The sequence below is a fragment of the Lissotriton vulgaris genome, chromosome 10 (genome assembly GCF_964263255.1).
Source record: "Lissotriton vulgaris chromosome 10, aLisVul1.2, whole genome shotgun sequence".
Lineage (NCBI taxonomy): Eukaryota > Metazoa > Chordata > Amphibia > Caudata > Salamandridae > Lissotriton > Lissotriton vulgaris.
In genome coordinates, this window is record NC_141698.1 from 547838738 (window position 1) to 547851593 (window position 12856).

The following is a 12856-nucleotide window of genomic DNA, read 5'->3' on the forward strand; positions in this document are numbered from 1 at the left end:
GGAAAAATAGGGAACCCTCTTTTATGCCCAATTTCCAGTCCAGGAATGGACCCACTGGCTACATTCAGGAACAGGTTCGGACGGTTCCCTTCCATTACCTTATTTTAAATTCTGCAGTGCGAGAAATTCTTTGTGTAAGATCACGCTCACGTGAGGTAGAAACAATGCTGGCTTTGCAAAGATCTATAACAAAATAGGGCAACCTGATAATCCCCTAGGGACTGGGTAGGTGTAATCACACAATATATATATCCATAGGGGAAACATTCAAAATTGAGTTATAAATCAAGATATTGTCACATCCGTGATCATTAGTATACTCATACCGGGAAGCTACAGAGTTTGTGACTATTGTTATTTATTTTCAATAGTTCTTTTTTTGTTTATCATGAAAAGCAACATACATACTACTGATATTTTACAATCCTTTCACTGTAGTATCTTGAACACCTCTTGCTTATAGAAATATGGAAAACTAAACACCATATAATCAGAAATCAAAAAAAAACATTGCATATAAATCATGTTCTGTGTAAACAATACATTCATATCCACAAAACGGTCTTCTTTCGTCGACGTTTCGGTCCCACGTCGGTCTACAAGATCCAGAGGACCATCATTCGGACGGTATTAGTTGCATATCCAGGTTTAATCACCATATTAGATATGGCTATCCCAGTAGTAAATTAAGATGGACTTCACCAATCCTATATCGTTTTTCTCAATGATACACAAAGACCAAAAGGACAAAAAGACAAATCAATCATAAGTATAATTCAGCGTCTATATTATTTGAAACGTGTAACCGGCAACAGCTAGGTCCACAAACGCCCGGGCGTTTGTGGACCTAGCTGTTGCCGCTTACACGTTTCAAATGATATAGACACTGAATTATACTTATGATTGATTTGTCCTTTTGGTCTTTGTGTATCATTGAGAAAAACAATATAGAATTGGAGCAGTCCATCTTAATTTACAACTGGGATAGCCATATCTAATATGGTGATTAAACCTGGATATGCAACTAATATCGTCCTGATGATGGTCCTGAGGATCTTGTAGACCGACGTGGGACCGAAACGTCGACGAAAGAACACCGTTTTGTTTATATGAATGTATTGTTTACACAGAACATGATTTATATGCAATGTTTTGTTTGATTTCTGATTATATGGTGTTTAGTTTTCCATATTTCTATAAGCAAGAGGTGTTCAAGATACTACAGTGAAAGGATTGTAAAATATCAGTAGTATGTATGTTGCTTTTTAATGATAAACAAAAAAAAAGAACTATTGAAAATAAATAACAATAGTTACAAACTCTGTAGCTTCCCTGTATGAGTATACTAATGATCACGGATGTGACAATATCTTGATTTATAACTGAATTTTGAATGTTTCCCCTATGGCTTTGCAAAGATGCCAATACACGTAAGTTGGGTTAACTTGTTTCTCTATTCTTAAGCATCTTATGTACTGGACAAGCAGGGGTGCAGGCTCACAATAACTGCCTCTCCCTGATCAAGGATACACATTCCAAGCAAACGGGCAAAGATCCAATGCAGTATTCCACATTCCACCAACCCAAAAAAGAACAGATCCCAACACATCTTCCCCCTTTACGCAATGCCATTACACAACAAATGATTTATAACACAATATCACAGAAAGTGCTGAAAAGAAAATTTTACATAAATATAACTAATACATTACAACTTATCCAAAAACAAAATTAAATCACAGTGCAACAATGATCTAAGTAATTTAAACTCACTACTGAAACTCATTCCTTATCAACCTATCACTTACTCCTACAACCTAGAAGGCATATTAGAATTCCTATTAGATCTCCTCAAAACAACATCAGGGATAACATCCTGCCCCTGATCACTCACCTCAGGCATCAGCGACACACAATCTCCCTTTCTGCGAACCACAGATAACTTGTTTTTATTCCAACACTTGCCATCCTCCAATGTCATGGAGTACTCGCTCACCCAAACTACTTTCCTCGGTGGTAAAAACCGGGTGACCCTCTTCACTCCCTTAAAGGGAGTTTTCTCTCACAGATAATCACCTTCAACCACATCAAGTGTCTTGTATAAAGAAGTGGAATACTTTCTTTGAGCTTCTCTTTGTTCCACCCTTACCCCTTGCAGAACCTCAACAGGAGCCATCTTTCCCTTCATTCACAATCTGTTCATTTGAGAACCAGTCAACATACCTTTGAGCAACACAAAAGGAGAAACTTTGGTTTCTGCATTGGGTGTAGTGTGAAGAGCCCAAATTAAATTCTTTACCTCTTTCATCCGATCCAAACCACCCACAACAGACAACTGTATATTTTCTTTAATTATTCTGTTGCAGCGCTCAACCAAACTATTGCTTCTTGGATGGTACCGTGAAGTTGTAATGTGCTTATTCCCAAAGTTAGAGAGAAGTTTCAAAATCCTGGGAAACGAACTGTGGACCATTGCCCGCCAGAATTTCGTCCGGGACACCTTTGCAAAAGAATAATTTCCTCAAAACATCTTCCACCACAGCAGACGTAATGTTGACAAAAGACACTTCTAATCACGGAGTATAATGGTCCACAATTACAATGCCATATTTTACATGACCATGGCTTACACCTACCAGTCCAAGTATGTCCATAGCAATTTGAACCATGCAATAACAGGGACAGCAACAATAGGACTAGGAACAGTTACTTTCATCTTGTCACTCGCAAAAAAAGGCTTGCATCAACACACATACTGTTCAACTTGTCTGTTTACACCTGGCCACAAAAATAAATCTATTATCCTTCTTTTCATTGCTCTCATGCCTATGTGACCCTCATGAGCCAGCTCCAGAACTTTACTCCTGGGAACACTAGGTACCACAAGAAGGTCAGATATACTCAATAAACCTCCTACAAGTGATAACTCAGATTCTATTTTCCTAAACGCATCAACAAACTCATCTTACACCTTACCATTGGGCCAACCTTCATTGATCTATATCATGACTTATTACAGTAGTATCATTTCTCAACACCTCTAATCACTCAGGTTCTGCAATGGCACTCTGGGTGATGCTCTTTAACTCACCAATCACCATATTATCCTCTTCCAAAGTCCTGTGAGCTTCCTCACCTATATTCAAAGGAAGTCTTGAAAGGCAATCAGCCATCACAATCTTGATGCCAGGAATATACTCCATCCTGTAACAATACTCCTGCATTCTATACTACCATTTGGCAATTTAGGAGTTGCCCTGCCAGCTCCCTTTGTCGTAAATGTATCCATCAAAGGTTTATGATCCACTCTGACGACAAACTCAGTGCCCCACAAGTATTGTTGGAAATAATTTACGCCTCACCAACAGGCTAGAGCCTCACTCTCCACAAGAGAGTATGATGCTTCTGCATCTCTGAGACTACAACTTCTCCGGTCTTCCTTCTTTGCAATAACACCACTCCCAAACCATATTGACTAGCATCCGTAATGATTATATTATGATCCCTGGTGTCAAAAGGTTTGAAAAGAACAGCATTGGCTATAGCTCTTTTCACGTCTGTGAATTCCTGTTCACACAACTCATGCCACAGATCTTTCATTCTCTTTCAACAATGTGTCCTTTGTGCACAACTGGGAATGAAAAGATAATCGAACTCCATTAATCCCATAAATGACCTCAATTGGTCTTAAACTTGGGAAACCGGTGCTTAACAGTGGCCTTAACCAAACTATCCTTGGGTTCCACACCCACAGCAAATCATTTATTTCCAAATAAGTGCCATGGAATACTCCAAATTTGCACTTGTCAGCCTTGAGTGGGACACCCTTCTGTTCTAGGACATTCAAAACATGGGCCAACCGCACGTCATGGTTGAGTTTGATGTCACAGAAAACCAACACATCATCCTGGAAGCAGAAGATGCCCTCTGCATCTTTAAATAATTCCATGAACCATTGAAAAACAGCTGAAGCAGAGGCCAAATCAAATGGTGTGAATCCTCATGCAGAACTATTTGATAGTAAGCCGAAATCATTTCAAGAGTCGAAAACCAATTGGCACTCCTAATCTATGACAACATTTCTGTTATGTTGGGTAGAGGGTGGTGATCTACCCAGATGATCCCAGGGGTCGACACACATTCTCAAATTTCCGTTGGGTTTCCTTGCCAAAACTGTGGGTGACACCCATTCTGAACTTTCTAGAGGCTCTATAATGTACTGCTCTTGTAACAACCACTTCTTTCTGTAATTCTGCTCTGACAGCAAGAGGGACTCTTCTCACTTTATGCACTACTGGATCAACTCCAGATTTCAGCTATATGCTGTGTTTGAAACCCTCAAATTTTCCAAGGGTTTCCGTAAAGACCCTGAGAAATGTTGCCACCTACTCCAAAGGTTGCACTTCACATACACACAAAAAGTCCTTTTTAACATTACATGGTCTGGACTATTGGGGTCCAGAAGGATTCAGAAATGTGGTTGTTCCAACCACCCCAAAACAGAAGAACCATGCTTAGCCATGTACACAATGGCAGAAGTGGAACTTCCTTTAAAACAAAGAATGGCATTAAATTCCCCTAGTACTTCAATGGTTTTTCCAAAATACACTAAATATTTCACAAGTTCCACATTACTAAAATTCTTCCAATCCTCAGTACCTACCAACGAAAATGGAGATCCAGAGTCTGCCATCATTTCAACTCTCACATTATTGATCAATATTTGACAGTAATGCCTCTTAATTGGGCTGACATCAATTTGCATGACTTCAATTCCATCCAGGGATTGGGTTTGAATAGTATCAGTATATAACACCACACTTTCATCACTTCAATCTGATGATTTATACACCCCGCCCTGTTCACACACATTGCTTACAGTCCTAGCTTTACATGTTTTTGCTATGGTTCTAGATCTGCATACCTGTATAAACTACCCTTCTTTTTGCAGCCTGAACATATTTTTTCACGAGCCAGACACACTAGAGAATTTCCCAAATGGTTGGCATTGCCACGCCTATAACATAGTAAAATGTTGATTTTTTTTAACTCTTTTTTTTTTTTCCTCAACAAGCACACACGACGGATGTCATATTCTTATATGGTTCACCCACAAAGTAAATTTGAGACATGAACGATGCTAAACCCTGCTGCTAATTCCACAGCCTTATGTAAGGTGAGGTCAGGTGTGATTAACAAAACCATTTGAATTTTCTTGTTGTTGGTGGTATGTTCCACTATTTGGCCTCTAATAAGTCCTAATGGGCACTCCTTGTAGTTGATGTCGCTTGTGAAATTTATGTAGCTCCTGAACCACATTTTTATGTGGTTTAAACCTTGTATTTAACATTTTTAATACCGACATTTACTCATCTACCACAACATCTTATCCTCATATTCATTGCTGTGGTAAATGTTTCAATATGCTTCTACCACCTGATCCTAAACAATGATGTAATAAGGCGTATTTCTTTTTGTAAGTAACTCCTCACCATCAATAGCAGCCATTTATGCTTCAAACCCTTCTTTCCATAACTCCCAGTTAACACCAGCATTAGTAGTACTAGGGGGAAATGATGGTGGTGATGGTACAATACTATAAATGCTCCACTGAGAATACCTCTCAGCTGAGATCAAGACAGCTCCGTGTGCAGCGCCTGCTGTGTACCGCCATCCAAAAAGCTGATTTCCCCCAGCCTTCTCTGCGAGGCAAAGAGAACTTTTTGAAACTGACGTGACGGGGTCCAATCCAGATGCAGTGGGGTCCAGGAAACTCCACACACTCAGCCCACAACAGATATGCAGCACATGACTCCAACAGCCATGCAGTGAGCCCAGACCTCCAAAGAAGATGCAGCGGAGTTCAGTAGAAATGCTGAGGATGTGCGTGGGACCCTGCCAGTCCAGCCATCGCCAATGCAAAGGTGTCAATACACGTAAGTTGAGTTAACTTGTTTCTTTATTCTTAGGCATCTTAGGTACTTGACTGGCAGGTTCACAATAACTACCTCTCCCTGTTCAAGGAAAATTCCGAGCGCACAGGCAAAGATTCAATGCAGCATTCCACATTCCACCAACCCAAGAAGAACAGATCTCAACAGGCTTCAAGCAAGAGTACCTATAACACAAGCACAATTTGGAGTGCTATACCTGGCTGTCATCAGCCTTCCCAGATGAGCCGCTTAAGGGAAGACAAAAGGCCCAGGCTCTGCCTAGAAACTTTTCCCTAACAACTGAATGACCCCCAATCACTCACAACCAACCAAACAACAGTACTCTGAAAGGACTAATCAACAAACTCCTGCTAAATAGCTCACACAGAATTTCTGGAGGTAGCTTTGTCTCCACCCTTTAACACTCTCCAGTTCATGAATACCAGCAATATTCGTCCACTCTCTTGAGAGACTCCATCTTAGGGCATCTCTAAAACAATGGCAATCCAAAATGGATGCCACTGGCCGCAACATACACATACTCACAAACATGGCATCCGGCTTCCAGGCACAACACATAAACTACGAACACACAGGGATGTTAGTGCTAGGTCTCACAAAAATAACAATTTGAATGCTGCACAATGTCAAACATTGACCCAGTACAGAGATCTTGGCGTAAACCATAGTTTTTTTGCTCCCCATGCCATTCTAGTTGAGCCATATGCAAATCAGGCTTGACCCTGTTCCCCATGGGAACAGTCCAGCCCGATCTGCCAGGCCAGGTCCTCCCTGGACTGGAAACAAGCATCCTGGGACCGGTTTCGGGGCATAACCCCATATCAGCCAGGCTACCTTGACTCCAGTGGCATGGAGAGCACGGCACCCACGTCTGGGCATACCCATCCCACTTGGGGTGACAGATGCAAAAAGAACAACTGATGGACAGAATGCTGCACAATGTCAAACATTCACCCTAGTACATAGATCTGCGCCTAAATCCATCGTTTTTTTTTCTACCCATGCCAGTCCAGTGCTAGGTCTTGGCATCATACACAAGCAACATTTACAGGAGCACACTTTTAGGCATCGCACTGTAACTTGGAACAGGTAAAGAGTCCAATCCAAACACCATAGAGTCTCCTTAGCCGGGGAGCCCAAGCTCCAGCTTTCATGATCAATATTGCGTTTGGGCCTAAGCGTATACACAGGATTTCATGTTTGTTGGACAGAAAGAAAGCCCGGGTGCCAGATTCTTGGTTACTGAAATTCACGGTTCACCGCCAGTCAAAATTAAAAGACGGAAGGAAGATTGTTTTCTTCAAAAGTCAAAAGATCATTAAAATACAATTAGGACTTATTTTATTCTAAAATTAACCAGGTTGGCGGGCTAAGAAATAGGGCTTTTATATTATTGTCTTCCACGGAAAGAAACATGTCCTTTATCACAGAAAGGACAAAAGACAATCGATGAATAATAGGCATTGTTTTTTAAAAACCTTTATTGTTTTTATGCACAATACACAGCTGTCCGCCTACAACCCGATGGGCCGGCCGCTATAACACTGAATGCATTAGACAACTCTCAATCAAAGCCCCCAGATTGTCCGTAAAGGAGTAAGCAACTGGTAACATAGTACTGTACATTACTAGGATGCGAAAAGACAGTTATAGTAGGTTTGGTTTTGCAGTTTTGATGAACTGGTACATACAACATAAAACACATTCACACGGCGACAATCATGTACAGGGAATCAAAGGGAGGGGAGGGTAGGCTTCAATTGGCATACTATAGTAGAGTATATGTCTCGGGATGAAGGGCAGCGAGGAGATGGATCAGTATACACAATCAGTACACAATTTCCTGAAGTTTTTAATACCAAGATAGGCAAAATTAAAAAATTGGAGCATTTGATTAAGCTTAAGCCAGGTGCCATACCTGTTACACATAAACTCAGGTCCACTCCCCTAAGTGTAAGAGATGACTTGAAGAATGTATTAGATAAAATGGTCTCAGAAGGTATTATTGAACCAACAGATTCATCTCAGTGGGTTAGCCCCATTGTGATTGTCAGGAAAAAAAGATTCCAGTATCCGTCTCTGTGCCGACCTTCGCTCCCTCAATCAAAATATACTCATTGATTGTCATCCCCTCCCCAAGATTCAAGATTTACTAACTGGTATCAATGGTTCAACATATTTCACCTTACTTGCCCTTCGTAGTGCATACCATCAAATTCCTCTGTCTCCCCAATCTACTAGCTTGACAACTTTCATTACCCCTTTTGGAGCCTATAAATATCTAAGGTTACCATTTGGCATAGCATCTGCGGCCAGTGTTTTTCAGAAATGTATGGATTGTTTACTAAAGAATATCAAATCTTTCCGCTTTCCAAGACGATGTCTTAATTTTCTCAAAAAATAAACATGAACACATTCAAACACTTAAAGAAGTTATTTCACGATTCAGGGATGCAGGCATCACCTTAGGTCAAGACAAATGAAGGTCACTCTATTTTCTCAAATGGTATCAAACCACATTTTCGCTCACTAAGGCCATCTCTAAGGTGCAAATACATCCTTCTTGGGCATGACTGAATACTACTCAAGATTCATTCAAGGTTATTCACAGATTGTACAACTGTTACATAATCTTCTAAAGAAAAATGTGAAATTTGTATGGTCTCCTGAGTTGGAGACCTTATCAAAAAGGTAATCACTGATTGCCCTGCGTTGTCTTCTTTCACTCCAGATGTTCAATGCTCTATTTCAGTACATGCCAGTCAATTTGGTTTGGGTGCTGTGTTATGTCAATTGTTTGGTGCAAAAGAAAACACAATAGGTTTCGTTTCCAGGTCTCTCTCTCTTCTGCTGAGATGAATTACAGCACTACAGAGCGAGAGGCATTCGCATGCTCCTGGGCCGCTGAAATTTTTTAAAGTTTTATTTGGGGTTCTCATTTCATACTGTTAAGTGACCATAAACCCCTATTGCATTTACTCAACGGTAATGGTACTGGAAAAGCCTAGGCAAGATTAGTACTCATTCTTTCCAGGCTACATGAATATAACTTTACTATTCGACATATTTCTGGTGGACACAATGTCAGAGCAGATTGTCTTTCTAGACTTCCCTTAAAAGACAATCTTACTGCCTCAAACTTTGATGAAGTAGAATGCGTAGTTGCATCCATCAATGACTCTTCGTTCACTTTTCCCACTCTGTCACAATCCGACTGGTTTCAAGCATATGGTAATGATCAAATTTTGCAAGCAGTCAAGAACATGATTAGTTCTGGCTGGCCCAGAGAAAGTTCACTTCCTGCTTCATTAGAGTCATATGCTCAAGTTTCAGATGATCTTTCAATTGTTAACAATGTTATAATGCGTGGAGATCAATGTATCCCTCCCACTTCTCTTCGCATTAAATTGTTTGAAGCCGCTCATGAGGGACATCTAGGAGTAGGAGCGATTTCTAGAAAACTAAAAGAACATTTTTGGTGGCCTGCTTTAGATAGAGATATCACACAGTGGATTCATGCATGTGATACTTGTTTACTGTCCTACAAACATTGGAAGATCAACAAACTTCCTCTTCACACTGTACCTGTACCTGAGGAAGCCTGGTTTAAAATTGCAATTGACTTTGCTGGTCCATTCGATCTACTTTCTAATAATGAACGCTACATTGTTGCACCCATTGACTATCACTCCAAATGGGTTGATTTCGATTTTTGTGATTTTCCCAATACTCTTGCTGTTATAAAATTCTTTACTAGTTTTTCAATCAGAAGGATCTCCCAAAGAAGTTGTTACCGACAATGGTTCACACTTTTGTTCCACAACCATGCAAGATTTCTTTAAAGCTCATGATATCAAACATCTTAAGGTTGCTCTTTACTCCCCATCATCAAATGGTCTCATTGAAAGAATGAACAGATTTATAAAAGAAGGTAAACAATCAGCTTTGGATTGCAATCTCCCTGTTGAATTGTTTTTAAGAAAGAAAATGTAGTCTTATCTAGTCACTCCTCACTCTACAACATGGATTTCTCCTTTCAGGCTTCTTAAAAAGAGAAATCCAAATAGAAACATTTGTCCAAACTGGATTAAACTTCTCAAGAAAGATGATACTTCCGGTCTGGCTTGTCATGACAAAATCATTCTTAAGAAAAACGTATTCATCAAACAGAATATACAAAATAAATATTTTGATTCGTCCTGTTCTTCAAGCACTAAGGATTTTCAAATTGGAGATTGGGTTTTGTTTAAGAATCAAAAATTTGCTAGCATTCGCGACAAGAATTTTCAATTCTATTAAGGACACGGAGGCGAGGATTATGCTTCTCAAACTTTACTGCATCAACACAGCAGCCAATGAAAATGCAACATTTTCACAATAAACAATAAAGTTACTACATTTCCCATGAACACCATGGTTATAGGCACGCCCCCACAGTCCATAAGAACCCCTTGCGTGCATTTCACATCCTCTTTCTTTGAGGCGAAAAGTCCATAACTTGAACCAAAACAAATCCTCCAACATGGAAGAAGAACTTCAGATTAACATCTTGACGTCCATCGTCTTTCAGTCCGACTTTTTCTCAGCTCCTGAAATAAAGGAGATAACACCACCGTAACCACTGAATAATTGGGTGGGCAAGCGTATGACATACAGTACATGAAGCCGGGTGGGATAATCCTCGCCTCCGTGTCCTTAATAGAATTGAAAATTCTTGTCGCGAATGCTAGCAAATTTTTTATTCTATTACAGGACCGGAGGCTTCAGATTATGCTAGTTTAACGCTGAGTAAATACAACTGAAGTGATATCTCCCACCGGCTTATAATAAAACGTTTTAAATGTCGATTCAGACGACCAGTCTGCACAACGCATGATATCCTGGATACTTGAACCCAAACCATATGTTTTTGACGCCATAGCGCCTCTCACAGAGTGAGCACCAAAGATCTGTGTATCCACACCAGCTTCATTCATCACATATCGAAGCCATCTAGCTATTGTGGCCGCTACCACAGGCCTAAAGGGTTTCTGAATAGCAATTAACAACTGATTACAACCCTGCGGCCGTAAGGCCTTGGTACATTCCTCGTATGCTTTCAAGCACTGAACCACACATAATTTTTCATTTGTAGGAAAAGCATTGTATGAAATGTGTCTCGATAAAGTCTTAGTGCGACCTGTAATATGAAAAGAAACCCCTTCCGGGGAAAACACTCTACCTGTAACGTCGAGCGCTCTCACATCTGAAGACCGTCTGCAAGATGATAAACACAGCAACATAGCCAATTTCGCCGACAACTGCTTCCTGGACAGAAGAGCATTGACCGGCCAGCTGTCGAACAAGGTTAGTACTAAAGATACATCCCACAACCCGGTATACTTGGGTTTGGGTGGGTTGGCAACTCTGATGCCCTTTAACAGTTTGCATACCCACCGGTTTCCCGTCTATCTGAGTATGCCCCGCCGAAATTGCCGAACGGAAATTATTCACTGAACGATACGCAAGGCCGTTCCCGGCCTTTTCCGTCAGAAAATTCAAAACTTGGGACAACTCTGCCCCCACGGGATCCAGGTGTCGTCCCACGCACCAATCCACCCAGCTCTTCCAGGCTGAGGAATAACGCTTTCTGGTGGAAGGCGCCCATGCCCGTCTGATGAACTCGGCAGTTTCGCTCGAAATTCCCGGCAACTGCCACTGTTCCCTGAAAGCCTCCATGCCATCAGCGATTAGCCTGCCCTCCACCAGCAACGGGTGTTGCTCCTGTTGAGGGCCCTGCAACAACCATCTCGAATCCGGAAGCATCCGCGGGCGGTCGCAGCTCCACTGCAGGAGCTTGGGAAACCAAGCTTGTGACGTCCACCACGGAGTCACCATGACTATTTCCGCCTTCTGCCTGATCACTTGTGTCATCACCCTGGGAATCAAGAGGAAGGGGGGAAAGGCATATTGAATCCCCTGGGACCAATCCTGAAGAAAGGCATCCGTAGCCGTCGCCAACGGGTCCGGTCTCCAGCTGAAGAACCGGCAAATTTGAAACGTTAGCCTGGAGGCAAACAGGTCCGTCTGAAACGATCCCCACGTCGCCTGAAGCCACTGAAAGACACGAGGGAGCAGCTTCCAATCGCTGTAGTCCCTCAAGTGTCTGGAATTCCAATCCGCTACCTGATTGGCCTGACCCGGAATGTATTCCGCTACAACCGAAATCTGATTTTGAAGACAGTAGTGCCAAAAATCCTTGGCTATCTGAACCAGCATGGACGACCTCGTGCCGCCCAACTTGTTGATATACCTCACCGCTGACACGTTGTCCAAGCGGAGGAGGATGCAACAAGATGTCTGCCTCGGGGATAACGTGCGAATCGCAAACGACCCCGCCAACAGCTCCTAACAGTTTATGTGCAACTCTAGTTCTTGTGCCGACCATCTGCCGCCTGTAGAAACTTCTCCACAGCGCGCGCCCCAGCCCCACCTGCTGGCGTCGGACTCGATCACTACCTCCGGCTGGGATCCGAAGATCGCCCTGCCGTTCCAGGCATCCACGTGGCTGAGCCACCACTGCAGCTCTGTCCGCACCTCCTCCGATAGGGGAACCGAGTCGGTGTACGAGAGGCCTCTTTGTAGGTGCTGGAATTTGAGGCGTTGGAGAGCCCTGTAATGCAGCGGCCCCGGAAAAATGGCCTGAATGGACGATGTCAGTATACCCACAACTCTGGCCAGCGTCCTGAGAGTTACCACTTGCTTGTCTAACAACTTCTTTATCTCTGATTTCAAGTCCCGCAGCTTTGCCTGAGGAAGACACAGGTGTGCGGTCTGGGAGTTGATCATGAACCCCAAGAAGTCTATCGCCTGCGTCGGAATCATCACTGATTTTTTCGAATTTATTACAAATCCCAAGCTTT